Genomic DNA, 16,809 nt, shown 5'->3' with positions numbered 1-16,809 from the left:
TAAACTACTCGAATACATGATTTTTATTCGTGTTTTAAGTTTAAATATGTAAATTTAGTTCAGCAGGACATTCATGGGCCCCCTATGCGACTGCATTCCTTGCGTACCCTTATTTACGCCACTGTTCAAGGTCAAAGGGCTTCTAATATAATAAAAGACTATAGTGCATTGTTTGTTATCATTTTAAAATAAGTGTCATATGTGCATTTCGTTTAGAAAATAAAAACATATCACTATTTTAGAAAAATAAAGCGTTCAGAAAGAACGAGGAACGTTTTGTAAACGGAGATGTTTAACCGATTTGCGAAAACATTATTTATAATGTATTTTGTCAGGTAGGGACGAAAGAAAGGAATAATTAATTATAATAGAAATATTAAATTAATTTTTAATATATTTCCTAGAAATCGATCAAAATAAAGACTGAAATTTTCCAGAAAATCGTGTTTGTCTTGGAGACCATTTTGCATATCTTCTGCCAGAGATGCACGGGTCATGATAGAACCCTCGCCCTCCTTGCTGTGCCACTGCCCTTGTGGAGAACTTTCTAAGAGTAACATGCTCGTATTCATGTTACATATGCAGAAAGCCAACCCGTTAGCATGGGAACAAACTTCCATTATTCAGCAATCATATTCACCCAACCACTGCTGTGTTTCCTGCTTGCAAGAAACCGCATATTGACATGTTGGAATGATTTACGAGACATTTGATTGAACAAAATAAAAATATAAATGTCAGAATAAAAATTGAAACGTTTCTTGAAAGTGTGCAGGATGATTTTAGATGTAAAGCCTATTTTTGATTTCTCTGGTGGGATCATTAGCAACTTTCTTCAGCTTTTTTTTTTTTTTTTTTTTTTTTTCTTTTGGTGAGACACGTATAAATATGGATAGACAAAGGTGAGTAAGTAATAAAGTATTTGACTGATGTGAATTCATCAATCAAATCTTTAAAAGTGTTCAAATAAAAAAAAAAAAAAATGATACTGCATGCTTTTACCATTCTGACATTTTGTATGCTCATATGAGGCATTTCTTCTTGCTATAGAATAATTTAAACCGAACTGCTGTATTATTTTAAACTCTTTCCATTTTAATTCAACATGAATATTTTTACTCCGACTAGTCTCATCTCTCTCTTTTTCTTTTATATTACTTTAATTGTCTACTGTAGACAAAATCAGTGGCAAAATCAGAAGTATACAAACTGCTCAAAGACGAATATTGTGAGCATTAACCTGGCCTACAACACCATGCTAAGGTTATAAAGGATAAAGTAGGAAAATTTTTGAAAATAGTTGATATAAATATGCTTGATGAAATTTTGGAATGTCAAATAAATATACAAGTTTACTAAAAGGTAAAATACTCAAGAGATAGAGACTGCACTGAGTGGAAATGATGGCCTACTTTGGATTGTTATATACCATAGGAATAAAAAAAGGACACCATGCAAATGCGGAAGATTTGTTCTCAAGTGATTGAAATAACGAGAGCTGTGATGAGCTACAAGAGATTTTAATTTCTGATAAGTTATCTTCGATTCGATGATAAATCAACAGGACAGATGAACATTAAAACTAACTTTGATTTTAAAATATAGTTATTAAATAATAAAGTTTTAAATTTCTATAATAAAATACATCATTTCTTTTCCACCTGACTAATATAAGCATTTAAAAATAATTTAGGTACTTTTCCGTTTCGCCGGCGCAAATCTCGCCAAGCAGACTTTGTTGGCGACAACATACAGTATACACATAAAAAATGTTAATTCTAAGAATTTTTTTTTTATTTTGAAGGCATAAACATTTTAATATGGTTTAAAATTTTGTAAAAAGCCAATAAATAAAGACAATAAATTTGTAAAAAGACATTAATTTAAGAATTTACTATGATTTCATGGTTCAATATCCTGATTCGCCGGTTCGTATCACGTGACCCCAAGTGATGTCATCTCACGTAAACTACGCTACTAAAATCTAATTCGCTCAGTAATTATCTACATTAATTTCAAGTTAAATCTTAATTTGGAATACAAGTTTAAATGCAAGAATTATTTCAATTCGTACGAATAGCTTACTCAGAAATTATGTAAAACCGCAGTGCTTTACTTCGCTAGTGCATTCTCATTAGAATTGATGAATTTAACACTTGATTTCGCCTTCGGATGAGCGGTGTAATTACGTTCTAATTGACTTAGAACCTAATTGACTTAGAACTAATTGACTTATTACCGTGAATTGTCTTAGGGGATAAAATTTAAATATCGTATAAAAATTCTATATTATTGTATGCCAGTATTGAAAGAAACAATCTGATAAGAAATGGCTTCAACTTGTTTTGAAACTGAGGCGTAAAAGGTTACCAACAAAGATATTCCGTCTGGCATCAGTTAAACCATTATTGGCGACTTTATCGTTTGCGCCGTCAAAACGGAAAAGTACCATAATTTATTATCATTTAAATGTGACATCATTTGTAGTTTACAATAATAAAGTTAATATATTATGTTTTAACAAATTTATTACCAACATTCACTCATTTCTGTCATTTTTCGTGCCAAAAATGGTATAGTAACAGTTGTCGTGAAAAATACGACGTGCGCGTGCTCGCGTAAAATTGTCAAGCGCGCGTGCTGGGAGGTTAAACGCTTTGGCCTAGCCAGACTGCTGCTTCCTTCTTGGTGCAAAGTTATCAAAAATGTAAGCTTTTTGGAGTAGGCACAATTAATGTGCCAACTTGTTTGTGGCCTCAACATGTTTGCTGAAGTAACTGTACAAAATATGTAAATGTAGCATTTCTTTTTTAGTATTTGTGCATAGTTTCCTTCAAATGAACCTTAATGGGAATTTTTTTCACAAAAATTTACAAATAAGTATTAAAATGGCCTCTAATTAAAGTATAACTGGAATTATAATTAATTCGTAATTGTGATTAGATTATATCATTGCAATCATTGCAATTATATTATGCACTTACAGCATAATCGCATAAAGTAATGAAATTAGAGTTCACAAATACAATATAATTACAATGCAATTACAATAACTTATTAATACCATAATACAATTACAACGTAATTTAAACTGGGTACTACAATTGCATACCCTCCACTCAAAAGGAGGTACCGATAAGCCTGGAAGTCATTATCAACAAAAAGCCTGTTCAGGACAGTTTGCTGACAATTTCCACCGGGCGGAAAGTACGTTCTTCAGCCTGGGCAAATCATAACAATAAAAATCATTTAGTCTCATGATTCACCACATTTTAACATACTTTTATTAGAAGAATAATTAGAACCGACATGACAAATATCTTCGAAAAATAACTGTCAAATATCTGTATCCATTAATTGATCCAGTTTAACACTTTTAAGCATATCAGAATAACAGTTCTGTATACCTTAAATACACAAATTATGGCAAAAGTTAAAGTAATATTCTTAGAAAAAGCATATGATATTACTCACCAGATGCAAAATTATAGTACATTTTTTGCCATAAATACAGATTAGTTACACAGTAGTAAAATGTGTAAAAATGAATGATAATAAGTTTATCAGAAGTGAATTAATTTTGCAAAAAAACTTTCGGCACTTGAAACTTTTCTACACCTGGGGGGGGGAGAGGTCTAGTAAAATTACATTTGTTATAACTTGACCAAACATCTTCTATATATGGATCACTAAAGAAATAATGATCATGCCTAAAAAACAGATGCACATACCGGTTTTCCCCCTTGTTACGTTTTACATTGAGAAATAACAAACAGTATAATGGTGAAAAATACTATTTTTGAAGTTTTGTTAAAATGAAGGAACTCACATACCATCTTTCATTCAAGCATTACACTGAGAAATAACATGCAGTATAACAATGAAAAATTTAGATAAATTGAAGTAATACATACCATCTTTTATTCATGCACTACTAAAATGAACAAAACTATTATGCTTAAAAAACAGATACACATAATAACTTATTTTGTTCGTTACCCTTTACACTGAGATATAACATGTAGTATGACAATGAAAATTACTATCTTGAAGTTTTTTTGAAATGAAGGAACATGATTTTTTAAAGTATAACTCCACTTCCCGCACTGAATAGTCAAATTTCAAACGCATATTTATGAAGGTTCACTGAAGCAGACCCAGTACTTCAAATAAAGCAATATGGAATAATATTATGGGAAAATTTATGCATACTTTTTTCTACTGCATGTCGTCTGATATGATCACACATGTGCCTAAAAGTGTATCTAAAAGAAAAACAAAGCTATATTTCAATGTTAACAAAAAAAACAAAAAAAAAAAAAAAAAAAAAAAAAAAAAAAAAAATTGTTTACAGATTAAAATTCATTCATTTTCAAGTATTATAAGGATCACGTATGAAACAAATCTGCTTTTCCATACTATTAAGTAAAAGTTAACTGAAATTTTATACTGGAAAATATGCTATATTTCTATATATTACAAACAAGAAAAAAATACATAATAATAAACTCATAGCCTAGGAAAAAGTAACACATACAACATCAAACACAGAAATTTGTATACAGATAACCTAGGAAAAAGTAATACGTATTACATAAAATACAGAAGTTATTTAACGTAAAACACACATATCTTCTAAAATCTCCTTTGTGAGTTTATATTTCGATTATTAGTAGAGGATACAGGAATAAAGTAATTTGACTGATATTTAGCATATAACGACAACACATCACCCCTTAATGCTCTGAGACCTTCAATAGTTTCAACATTCTTTGATAAATTCTCAAACAATTTCATTGTTTCCTGTCTAATACTTTCGCAACTTTCAGCATTTTGTACACTCGTTATTTCATTAACTATCGCCGAACGTTCTTCGGCATGCTTCGAATCCCTCTCAGTCACATCAATTACCAAATTATCTGAATGAAACTCATTGTTTTCTGACACACCAGATCTCTGAACTTCAGTTACCTGGTTTTGACATACGCGATGAATATGCTTACAAATACTGAAACGGATACTACAATCAATACAAGTACAGGAGAATGCATGAATACAAATATTACAGTCATCACACCTTATGCTACATGCACAAGGATCATTAAACCGAACATCATAAAATCTAATTTCTCTTGACCTAACAGCCTTCGAAACTGACCACTGTTTCTTAGGGTCGATTTCAATTACCTGATATTCAGGCATACTCATACTCTGTCTGTGTCGCTTACGAATTTCTGTGACCCTAGTTGTCAATTTATGACGTTCTAAAGATATTGCACGATTCATCAGTTTCCTTGCAATAGCATTTAACACCAAAGATAAAGAATAATCTAGTCTCTTTATCACCTTTGCGTTACCATGTTCATACTTAAGCTGCTTGTGCCACCTTTCAACTTTCATATTTGTATTAACCCCTAACCCAATTGGATAGCAATAGGCCCATTTCTCAGGCTGAGACATATAATTTTTGTAGAAATATTCTCCAAAAGCTTTTGTTTCTTCATTAGACAAACAGCTGGTGACAAAGATATCCGAAATTCTTTTGAAAGACACTATGTCAATTTCGTGCATTATTTGCACTAACTCATTTGCAATTTTTAACCTTAAGTCACTGTTTTTTATTTTAGATAAGTTTTTATTCCATGCTCTGCGAACATGCCAGCTACACAAAAGACAATTATCAACTTCACTAAAAACCTGACACCATGCATTATAAAATGCCGGAGCATCGTCTGACATAAAAACCTTAGGTTTAAGATTAGGAACTCTATCTTTAATAGCTGAAAAAATGGTATAAAAGTTTGTGCTGTTATTTTTGATGAATACAAAATAGCAACAGGAAGATCTTCATGATTATCATCATTGACAAGTACAGAAGTTAATTGAAATCCATACTGATTCATACCATGAGTAGTGTCTATCATAATACAGCTGCTGTTTAATTCCAGCAACCTAAGTTGGGCACCATTCATAACCCCTAAAAGGAAATCATCCCTTGATACACCTTGAAAACCTGGCAGTTCGTCACCAACTTTCTTGTACAACAAAATTGGACAACCAGATTCAGCTTTCATTTTCTGGACTTTTAAGTCCACCGATACTACATCATTAGTGTCAAAAACAATTTCATTATTTACCTGAATACCTCTAGAAATATTTTGTAAATCTTTTAAGTGAGTAACGCCAATTCTTTTTGTTGGTGAATAATTACTTTGAATGGACATTAAAATCTTTTCTTTTGGAATACCTTGCTGCATCATACCTGCTAATTTAGATTTTTCAGTTTTGAGAGAGGCAATTTCCCAACTTCATGCCTATGACCAACATGCACTGATTGGTAACTAACTTTAATTTCAAAAATATCCCCGATCTCTTTCTCTGACACTTTTATTTCAGCAGGACATGTTTTCCCTATTTTAATTGAACCTCCACATTTCACGTGATGTATTCTGTCAGTTTTTATTTTACATGAACCACTTCTATTACATAAGAAATAACTACGAATTGTCCCATCTGCCAAACGTTAGTCGTTCGTTTGGCAAAAAAGGACTGACTACTTTTTTCAACATCTTCTTTCCAATTTTCGAATTCAGATTTAGAATGAAAAATAAGTTCCTGAAAATTTAACCTTATATCTGTATGGACAGAATCTATGTGGTCATGCAACTCTTTCATAGAAGTAAACCTTTCATTACACAGAGTGCAATCTCTTTCATTATAAGTTTCCAACTTATGTTCAGAATGAAAATATCTTATGTGTCTATATAAATTACTTTTAACAGAAAATGAGCAGTCACAAAAAACGCTACAAAACCTGGAACTTATCGATGACATATAGTATATAAAATATTCTTAGTGTTATTAGTTTAACAACATAAGAACTCTGTAATTATCAGAAAAATACAAATGGCAATCTAAATAGGAACACTAAAAAAAAAAAAAAAAAAAAAAAACAGTAATATTTAGATGATTTTTAAATTACGTCAATACACAGAGTCATTATCATGGTGTGTATATATAAATATGCTGTAAATAGCAGCTGTATAACTTAGCGCATAATATTCACAACAAAAAACCAAAATTATTGTACGGAAATATATATCAATAACGCTGTATTTAAAATCACCCAAGCATAAGAAACAGTTTTGCAAAGAAACAAAAAAAAAAAAAAAATTACTTTTCAGTTTCTTCTGTACCTATGAAAATTAAAAATTGGTACTCGAAGTAAGTATTCCCAAACCAGAGTTTTTACATAGAAAAAAAGGTAATTAATGGAAATGTTTGTTACCCAAAAAGTAAAAAATCAAACTTTAATAACGCCCAATAATTAATTAAGGATAAAAACAGTGCTGAATATATATGCCTTATTACTTCTGAAATAATAATCAAGTTAAGCACCTTAATAAACAGAAAATTAACTTGCAAAATCTGAAAGTAAAACTTGAAAAAATTTACTCGTAAAACCTGAAAAGAATATTGTAAAATCTTTAAATTAGCTCACAGATAAGCAAAAGATATTGTAAATAACTTGTAAATTTGAAAAAAATAATAACTTGTAAAATCTGAAAGGAAAACCTAAAAAAAAAAAATTAACTTGTCAAACCTGAAAAAAAATAACTCGTAAACTCTGAAAAGAATATTGTAAAATTTTAAATAACAGCTAAAAGAATATTGTAAAATATTAAATAAGAGCTACAAAAATAAGCAGAGAAAAAATGCTTTACTTGAAGCGCACACCGCAAAATCTGAAAGGAAAACCTGAAAAAAATAACTCGTAAGTTCTGAAAAGAATATTGTAAAATTTTAAATAACAGCTAAAAGAGTATTTTAAAATATTAAATAAGAGCTACAAAAATAAGCAGAGAAAAAATGCTTTACTTGAAGCGCACACCGCAAAATCTGAAAGGAAAACCTGAAAAAAAAAATTAACTTGTCAAACCTGAAAAAAATAACTCGTAAATTCTGAAAAGAATATTGTAAAATTTTAAATAACAACTAAAAGAATATTGTAAAATATTAAATAAGAGCTAAAAAAACAAGCAGAGTAAAAATGCTTTACTATGTTGAACTGCGGTGCTTAACCACCAGGGTGCCTGGGCGCCATAGCCCTACCCCTCATCGAATAACATGATAAAAGTTTCGAATTATGAGAAATATAACTGAATGTGCTAAATAATTAAATGAGCAAGTGTTTAAATTCATAATTGCTAATAGTTAAATACAAATTTTTTACTTGAAGCGCACACAGCAAAATCTGAAAAAAAATTTACTTGTCAAACCTGAAAAAAATAACTCGTAAACTCTGAAAAGAAACGTGTAAAATTTTAAACTACAGATAAAAGAATATTTTAAAATATTAAATATGAGCTACAAAAATAAGCAGAGCAAAAGTGCTTTACTTTTGAAGCGCACACCGCAACAGTCAAGAGCAAGAATGAATACCACACTTTCTGGCGGTTCCCCCTCGCCACGATCATTCTTCCACACCCGTTGTTTCAAGTGGACTTTACCAGGCGGCAAAGATCAAAAGGATCTGGTTGGGATTTGAGATTGTAGTGAATGAATACCACACTCTCTGCCGGTTCCCCCTCGCCACGATCAACCTTCCACACCCGCTGTTTCAAGTGGACTTTACCAGGCGGCAAAGATCAAAAGGATCTGGTTGGGATTTGAGATTGTAGTGAAAGTGTGGTATTCATTCTTGCTCTTGACTGTTGCGGTGTGCGCTTCAAAGGTAAAGCACTTTTGCTCTGCTTATTTTTGTAGCTCATATTTAATATTTTAAAATATTCTTTTATCTGTAGTTTAAAATTTTACACGTTTCTTTTCAGAGTTTACGAGTTATTTTTTTCAGGTTTGACAAGTAAATTTTTTTTCAGGTTTTCCTTTCAGATTTTACAAGTTATTATTTTTTTCAAATTTACAAGTTATTTACAATATCTTTTGCTTATCTGTGAGCTAATTTAAAGATTTTACAATATTCTTTTCAGGTTTTACGAGTAAATTTTTTCAAGTTTTACTTTCAGATTTTGCAAGTTAATTTTCTGTTTATTAAGGTGCTTAACTTGATTATTATTTCAGAAGTAATAAGGCATATATATTCAGCACTGTTTTTATCCTTAATTAATTACTGGGCGTTATTAAAGTTTGATTTTTTACTTTTTGGGTAACAAACATTTCCATTAATTACCTTTTTTTCTATGTAAAAACTCTGGTTTGGGAATACTTACTTCAAGTACCAATTTTTATTTTTCATAGGTACAGAAGAAACTGAAAAGTATTTTTTTTTTTTTTTTTTTTTGTTTCTTTGCAAAACTGTTTCTTAAGCTTGGGTGATTTTAAATACAGCGTTATTGATATATATTTCCGTACAATAATTTTGTTTTTTTGTTGTGAATATTATGCGCTAAGTTATACAGCTGCTATTTACAGCATATTTATATATACACACCATGATAATGACTCTGTGTATTGACGTAATTTAAAAATCATCTAAATATTACTGTTTTTTTTTTTTTTTTTTTTTTAGTGTTCCTATTTAGATTGCCATTTGTATTTTTCTGATAATTACAGAGTTCTTATGTTGTTAAACTAATAACACTAAGAATATTTTATATACTATATGTCATCGATAAGTTCCAGGTTTTATAGTGTTTTTTGTGACTGCTCATTTTCTGTTAAAAGTAATTTATATAGACACATAAGATATTTTCATTCTGAACATAAGTTGAAAACTTATAATGAAAGAGATTGCACTCTGTGTAATGAAAGGTTTACTTCTATGAAAGAGTTGCATGACCACATAGATTCTGTCCATACAGATATAAGGTTAAATTTTCAGGAACTTATTTTTCATTCTAAATCTGAATTCGAAAATTGGAAAGAAGATGTTGAAAAAAGTAGTCAGTCCTTTTTTGCCAAACGAACAACTAACGTTTGGCAGATGGGACAATTCGTAGTTATTTCTTATGTAATAGAAGTGGTTCATGTAAAATAAAAACTGACAGAATACATCACGTGAAATGTGGAGGTTCAATTAAAATAGGGAAAACATGTCCTGCTGAAATAAAAGTGTCAGAGAAAGAGATCGGGGATATTTTTGAAATTAAAGTTAGTTACCAATCAGTGCATGTTGGTCATAGGCATGAAGTTGGGAAATTGCCTTTCTCAAAACTGAAAAATCTAAATTAGCAGGTATGATGCAGCAAGGTATTCCAAAAGAAAAGATTTTAATGTCCATTCAAAGTAATTATTCACCAACAAAAAGAATTGGCGTTACTCACTTAAAAGATTTACAAAATATTTCTAGAGGTATTCAGGTAAATAATGAAATTGTTTTTGACACTAATGATGTAGTATCGGTCGAGTTAAAAGTCCAGAAAATGAAAGCTGAATCTGGTTGTCCAATTTTGTTGTACAAGAAAGTTGGTGACGAACTGCCAGGTTTTCAAGGTGTATCAAGAGATGATTTCCTTTTAGGGCTTATGAATGGTGCCCAACTTAGGTTGCTGGAATTAAACAGCAGCTGTATTATGATAGACTCTACTCATGGTATGAATCAGTATGGATTTCAATTAACTTCTGTACTTGTCAATGATGATAATCATAAAGGTTTTCCTGCTGCTATTTTGTATTCATCAAAAATAACAGCACAAACTTTTATACCATTTTTTCAGCTATTAAAGATAGAGTTCCTAATCTTAAACCTAAGGTTTTCATGTCAGACGATGCTCCGGCATTTTATAATGCATGGTGTCAGATTTTTAGTGAAGTTGATAATTGTCTTTTGTGTAGCTGGCATGTTCGCAGAGCATGGAATAAAAACTTATCTAAAATAAAAAACAGTGACTTAAGGTTAAAAATTGCAAATGAGTTAGTGCAAATAATCCACGAAATTGACATAGTGTCTTTCAAAAGAATTTCGGATATCTTTGTCACCAGCTGTTTGTCTAATGAAGAAACAAAAGCTTTTGGAGAATATTTCTACAAAAATTATATGTCTCAGCCTGAGAAATGGGCCTATTGCTATCGAATTGGATTAGGGGTTAATACAAATAAGAATGTTGAAAGGTGGCACAAGCAGCTTAAGTATGAACATGGTAACGCAAAGGTGATAAAGAGACTAGATTATTCTTTACCTTTGGTGTTAAATGCTATTGCAAGGAAACTGATGAATCGTGCAATATCTTTAGAACGTCATAAATTGACAACTAGGGTCACAGAAATTCGTAAGCGACACAGTCAGAGTATGAGTATGCCTGAATATCAGGTAATTGAAATCGAGCCTAAGAAACAGTGGTCAGTTTCGAAGGCTGTTAGTTCAAGAGAAATTAGATTTTATGATGTTCGGTTTAATGATCCTTGTGCATGTAGCATAAGGTGTGATGACTGTAATATTTGTATTCATGCATTCTCCTGTACTTGTATTGATTATAGTATCCGTTTCAGTATTTGTAAGCATATTCATCACGTATGTCAAAACCAGGTAACTGAAGTTCAGAGATCTGGTGTGTCAGAAAATAATGAGTTTCATTCAGATAATTTGGTAATTGATGTGACTGAGAGGGATTCGAAGCATGCCGAAGAACGTTCGGCGATAGTTAATGAAATAACGAGTGAACAAAATGCTGAAAGTTGCGAAAGTATTAGACAGGAAACAATGAAATTGTTTGAGAATTTATCAAAGAATGTTGAAACTATTGAAGGTCTCAGAGCATTAAGGGGTGATGTGTTGTCGTTATATGCTAAATATCAGTCAAATTACTTTATTCCTGTATCCTCTACTAATAATCGAAATATAAACTCACAAAGGAGATTTTAGAAGATATGTGTGTTTTACGTTAAATAACTTCTGTATTTTATGTAATACGTATTACTTTTTCCTAGGTTATCTGTATACAAATTTCTGTGTTTGATGTTGTATGTGTTACTTTTTCCTAGGCTATGAGTTTATTATTATGGTATTTTTTTCTTGTTTGTAATATATAGAAATATAGCATATTTTCCAGTATAAAATTTCAGTTAACTTTTACTTAATAGTATGGGAAAGCAGATTTGTTTCATGCGTGATCCTTATAATACTTGAAAATGAATGAATTTTAATCTGTAAACAATTATTATTATTTTTTTTTTGTTAACATTGAAATATAGCTTTGTTTTTCTTTTAGATACACTTTTAGGCACATGTGTGATCGTATCAGACGACATGCAGTAGAAAAAAGTATGCATAAATTTTCCCATAATATTATTCCATATTGCTTTATTTGAAGTACTGGGTCTGCTTCAGTGAATCTTCATAAATATGCGTTTGAAATTTGACTATTCAGTGCGGGAAGTGGAGTTATACTTTAAAAAATCATGTTCCTTCATTTCAAAAAAACTTCAAGATAGTAATTTTCATTGTCATACTACATGTTATATCTCAGTGTAAAGGGTAACGAACAAAATAAGTTATTATGTGTATCTGTTTTTTAAACATAATAGTTTTGTTCATTTTAGTAGTGCATGAATAAAAGATGGTATGTATTACTTCAATTTATCTAAATTTTTCATTGTTATACTGCATGTTATTTCTCAGTGTAATGCTTGAATGAAAGATGGTATGTGAGTTCCTTCATTTTAACAAAACTTCAAAAATAGTATTTTTCACCATTATACTGTTTGTTATTTCTCAATGTAAAACGTAACAAGGGGGAAAACCGGTATGTGCATCTGTTTTTTAGGCATGATCATTATTTCTTTAGTGATCCATATATAGAAGATGTTTGGTCAAGTTATAACAAATGTAATTTTACTAGACCTCTCCCCCCCCCAGGTGTAGAAAAGTTTCAAGTGCCGAAAGTTTTTTTGCAAAATTAATTCACTTCTGATAAACTTATTATCATTCATTTTTACACATTTTACTACTGTGTAACTAATCTGTTTTTATGGCAAAAAATGTACTATAATTTTGCATCTGGTGAGTAATATCATATGCTTCTTCTAAGAATATTACTTTAACTTTTGCCATAATTTGTGTATTTAAGGTATACAGAACTGTTATTCTGATATACTTAAAAGTGTTTAACTCGATCAATTAATGGATACAGATATTTGAAAGTTATTTTTCGAAGATATTTGTCATGTCGGTTCTAATTATTCTTCTAATAAAAGTATGTTAAAATGTGGTGGATCATGAGACTAAATGATTTTTATTGTTATGATTTGCCCAGGCTGAAGAACGTACTTTCCGCCCAGTGGAAATTGTCAGCAAACTGTCCTGAACAAGCTTTTTGTTGATAATGACTTATTGGTACCTCCTTTTGAGTGGAGGGTATGCAATTGTAGTACCCAATTTAAATTACATTGTAATTGTATTATGGTATTAATAAGTTATTGTAATTGCATTGTAATTATATTGTATTTGTGAACTCTAATTTCATTACTTTATGCGATTATGCTGTAAGTGCATAATATAATTGCAATGATATAATCTAATCACAATTACGAATTAATTATAATTCCAGTTATACCTTAATTAGAGGCCATTTTAATACTTATTTGTAAATTTTTGTGAAAAAAATTCCCATTAAGGTTCATTTGAAGGAAACTATGCACAAATACTAAAAAAGAAATGCTACATTTACATATTTTGTACAGTTACTTCAGCAAACATGTTGAGGCCACAAACAAGTTGGCACATTAATTGTGCCTACTCCAAAAAGCTTACATTTTTGATAACTTTGCACCAAGAAGGAAGCAGCAGTCTGGCTAGGCCAAAGCGTTTAACCTCCCAGCACGCGCGCTTGACAATTTTACGCGAGCACGCGCACGTCGTATTTTTCACGACAACTGTTACTATACCATTTTTGGCACGAAAAATGACATAAATGAGTGAATGTTGGTAATAAATTTGTTAAAACATAATATATTAACTTTATTATTGTAAACTACAAATGATGCCACATTTAAATGATAATAAATTATGGTACTTTTCCGTTTTGATGGCGCAAACGATAAATTCGCCAATAATGGTTTAACTGATGCCAGACGGAATATCTTTGTTGGTAACCTTTTACGCCTCAGTTTCAAAACAAGTTGAAGCCATTTCTTATCAGATTGTTTCTTTCAATACTGGCATACAATAATATAGAATTTTTACACGATATTTAAATTTTATCCCCTAAGACAATTCACGGTAATAAGTCAATTAGTTCTAAGTCAATTAGAACGCAATTACACCGCTCATCCGAAGGCGAAATCAAGTGTTAAATTCATCAATTCTAATGAGAATGCACTAGCGAAGTAAAGCACTGCGGTTTTACATAATTTCTGAGTAAGCTATTCGTACGAATTGAAATAATTCTTGCATTTAAACTTGTATTCCAAATTAAGATTTAACTTGAAATTAATGTAGATAATTAGCGTAGCGAATTAGATTTTAGTAGCGTAGTTTACGTGAGATGACATCACTTGGGGTCACGTGATACGAACCGGCGAATCAGGATATTGAACCATGAAATCATAGTAAATTCTTAAATTAATGTCTTTTTACAAATTTATTGTCTTTATTTATTGGCTTTTTACAAAATTTTAAACCATATTAAAATGTTTATGCCTTCAAAATAAAAAAAAAAATTCTTAGAATTAACATTTTTTATGTGTATACTGTATGTTGTCGCCAACAAAGTCTGCTTGGCGAGATTTGCGCCGGCGAAACGGAAAAGTACCAGTTTTCCTTTAAAAATCTTAAATGTAATGTAGATTAGCTCTCTCTTTACTTTTATTTTTGTCTCATATTATGTATTTTGTGTCATTTATATATTTTGTCATCATTATATTGTATGAAGAGTGATGCACATATTAAAAGAATTATTATATAAAGATATATTTATAAATTTATACTTTGCAGTTACTTTATTTAAAACTGTTGTCTTGGATGTGACGAAAATATATTTTATCAATCAGATGTTACAAATCAAAGCAGACAATAATTATTTTTCTGTTTTCTGTAAATAGAATTGATTCAGTTTCATCAGGTAGTTCTTCTGATGTGGTACATAATGAGCCTAGCCGAACAGGTGTTAAGGATTTCAAAATTCTGTCATTTTTAGGGAAAGGAGGCTTTAGTGAAGTAAGTGTTGCTTTTTTAATTTTTATTTTCCATTTAAGAAAGTAACTAAATATTTATTCACATTTTTGCACTTAAGAATACAATTCTATATTTTACTCATTTAACTGTAAAGTTATCTGTTCTCTTAATTGATTTTTAATAATTTGATATGCTTTAAAGTAATCAATTAAAAAGAATTTTAGAAGTTTTCTGTAATTTTATTTGTATATATTGACAATATTTAGTTATTGCAGTTAGTTTGATTTGTGAACGGTATATCGGTTTTTTAATTTGATATTTTAAACGTATACAAATCTGATTTACAAAAGGGCATTTCTGTAGCTATGTATCTGTTTAATATTAATTATAACTGATATAGGGAATTTCAGGTTTTTCTGGTTCAAAAAATAGCTGGTCAGAACTCCGAAAAAGTATTTGCTATGAAGATTGTGAATAAGGTATACTTGTTTCTGTTTGCTTTACTTAAATTTTTTGTGAATAAGGTATACTTGTTTCTGTTTGCTTTACTTAATTTTTTTGTGAATGAGGTATACTTGTTTCTGTTTGCTTTACTTAATTTTAACATGTTCTCTTCTGTAATCTTTTGTGTAAAGTCGAAGAATATCATTTTTCTATTTATATTAGTGTGATACAGTATTATGAAATTGGCAAGGAAAACATTTAAAGAATTTTTTTATAATGTTTTATTATTATTAAAAAATTCTTTATGTTATTCTTTATCATAATTTTAATCAAGAATATTCTGCAATTTATAATGCCCAATATAATATGTACCCCAAAAATGATGCAAAATATTAAAGTTAATATTTTTAAAATATGAAACTTATTTACATGCAAACATGAAATATTTTCTAATATCAAATTTAGTTAGTGTAAGTTTTGTTTATAAAATGGTTATCACAAAGTATTGTGAGATACAATAATAATTTTGCTTCCATTGTTCTGTTTTGCATTTCTCAAACTTATTCTCAACACTTTTTATACCAGCATCCTCCGAGTACAACCACATCTTATTTCATTCTTTTCCTCTCTATGTTGGCCATTCTTACTTGTGATAAATTCCTTAATTTTGCATTATCCAGTTAACTATTTTGCATCAGTAGATACATTCTGCAGAAATTTGGAATTAAATTTAGAATGAGCCATGGATTGCAAATTATAAACATATAGCAAAAAAATTCCCATATACCAGTTAAAAAATTATGCAAAAGGCTAAAGGAACATGTGAACAAACCAAATTCTTGCACAGCACAGCTCATCAACAGCTGGATGGATGAAAGCTGCAAACACTGGTAATCAAATTGGATTCACTGTCTTGGTTTCATAAGCATTTTAAGTTTTCCCTGTGTTTAACATGAATACAAGCAAGTTTGCTTTAAAATTGCTTGCTGATGATTTATTTGAATTGACCATTGAATATTTACATAGTTCTTAGAATTCATAGATTTTTGCTTCCTAGAAGTTTTGCTCAAGCTTCTTAATTTTGCTCATCTTCTTCCTTACTGCCATTCTCAGAGTAAAGCAACATTTTAGGAGAATATGGAATTCAAGTCATAGATCTCACTACAGAATTATCATAAGATGTGCTGGGAATGATGCAGGTCAGTCAATTATCCTAGAATGAAAGTTTCTAGGTGCCTAATTGATTATTTTATAAAACTTTCAAAACAAATGTTATCATTAAGAATGCTGTGTAT

At 30.3% G+C, this 16,809-nt stretch overlaps 1 long non-coding RNA gene across 1 annotated transcript; it reads left to right on the top strand.

Annotated features, from left to right (window-relative positions):
- Positions 1-8,508: 8,508 nt before the first annotated feature.
- On the top strand, positions 8,509-15,560 carry LOC146997631 (uncharacterized). The gene is made up of 4 exons (XR_015040506.1): positions 8,509-8,734; positions 12,168-12,220; positions 14,998-15,112; positions 15,481-15,560. It is a non-coding gene; the product is annotated as an uncharacterized LOC146997631 (long non-coding RNA).
- Positions 15,561-16,809: the final 1,249 nt, after the last annotated feature.

Source organism: Stegodyphus dumicola, chromosome 4 (genome assembly GCF_044657685.1).
Source record: "Stegodyphus dumicola isolate Sdum_Otavi_A_Nest chromosome 4, ASM4465768v1".
Lineage (NCBI taxonomy): Eukaryota > Metazoa > Arthropoda > Arachnida > Araneae > Eresidae > Stegodyphus > Stegodyphus dumicola.
The sequence above is the reverse complement of the archived record's forward strand: the minus strand, read 5'-3'. Positions and strand labels throughout refer to the sequence as shown.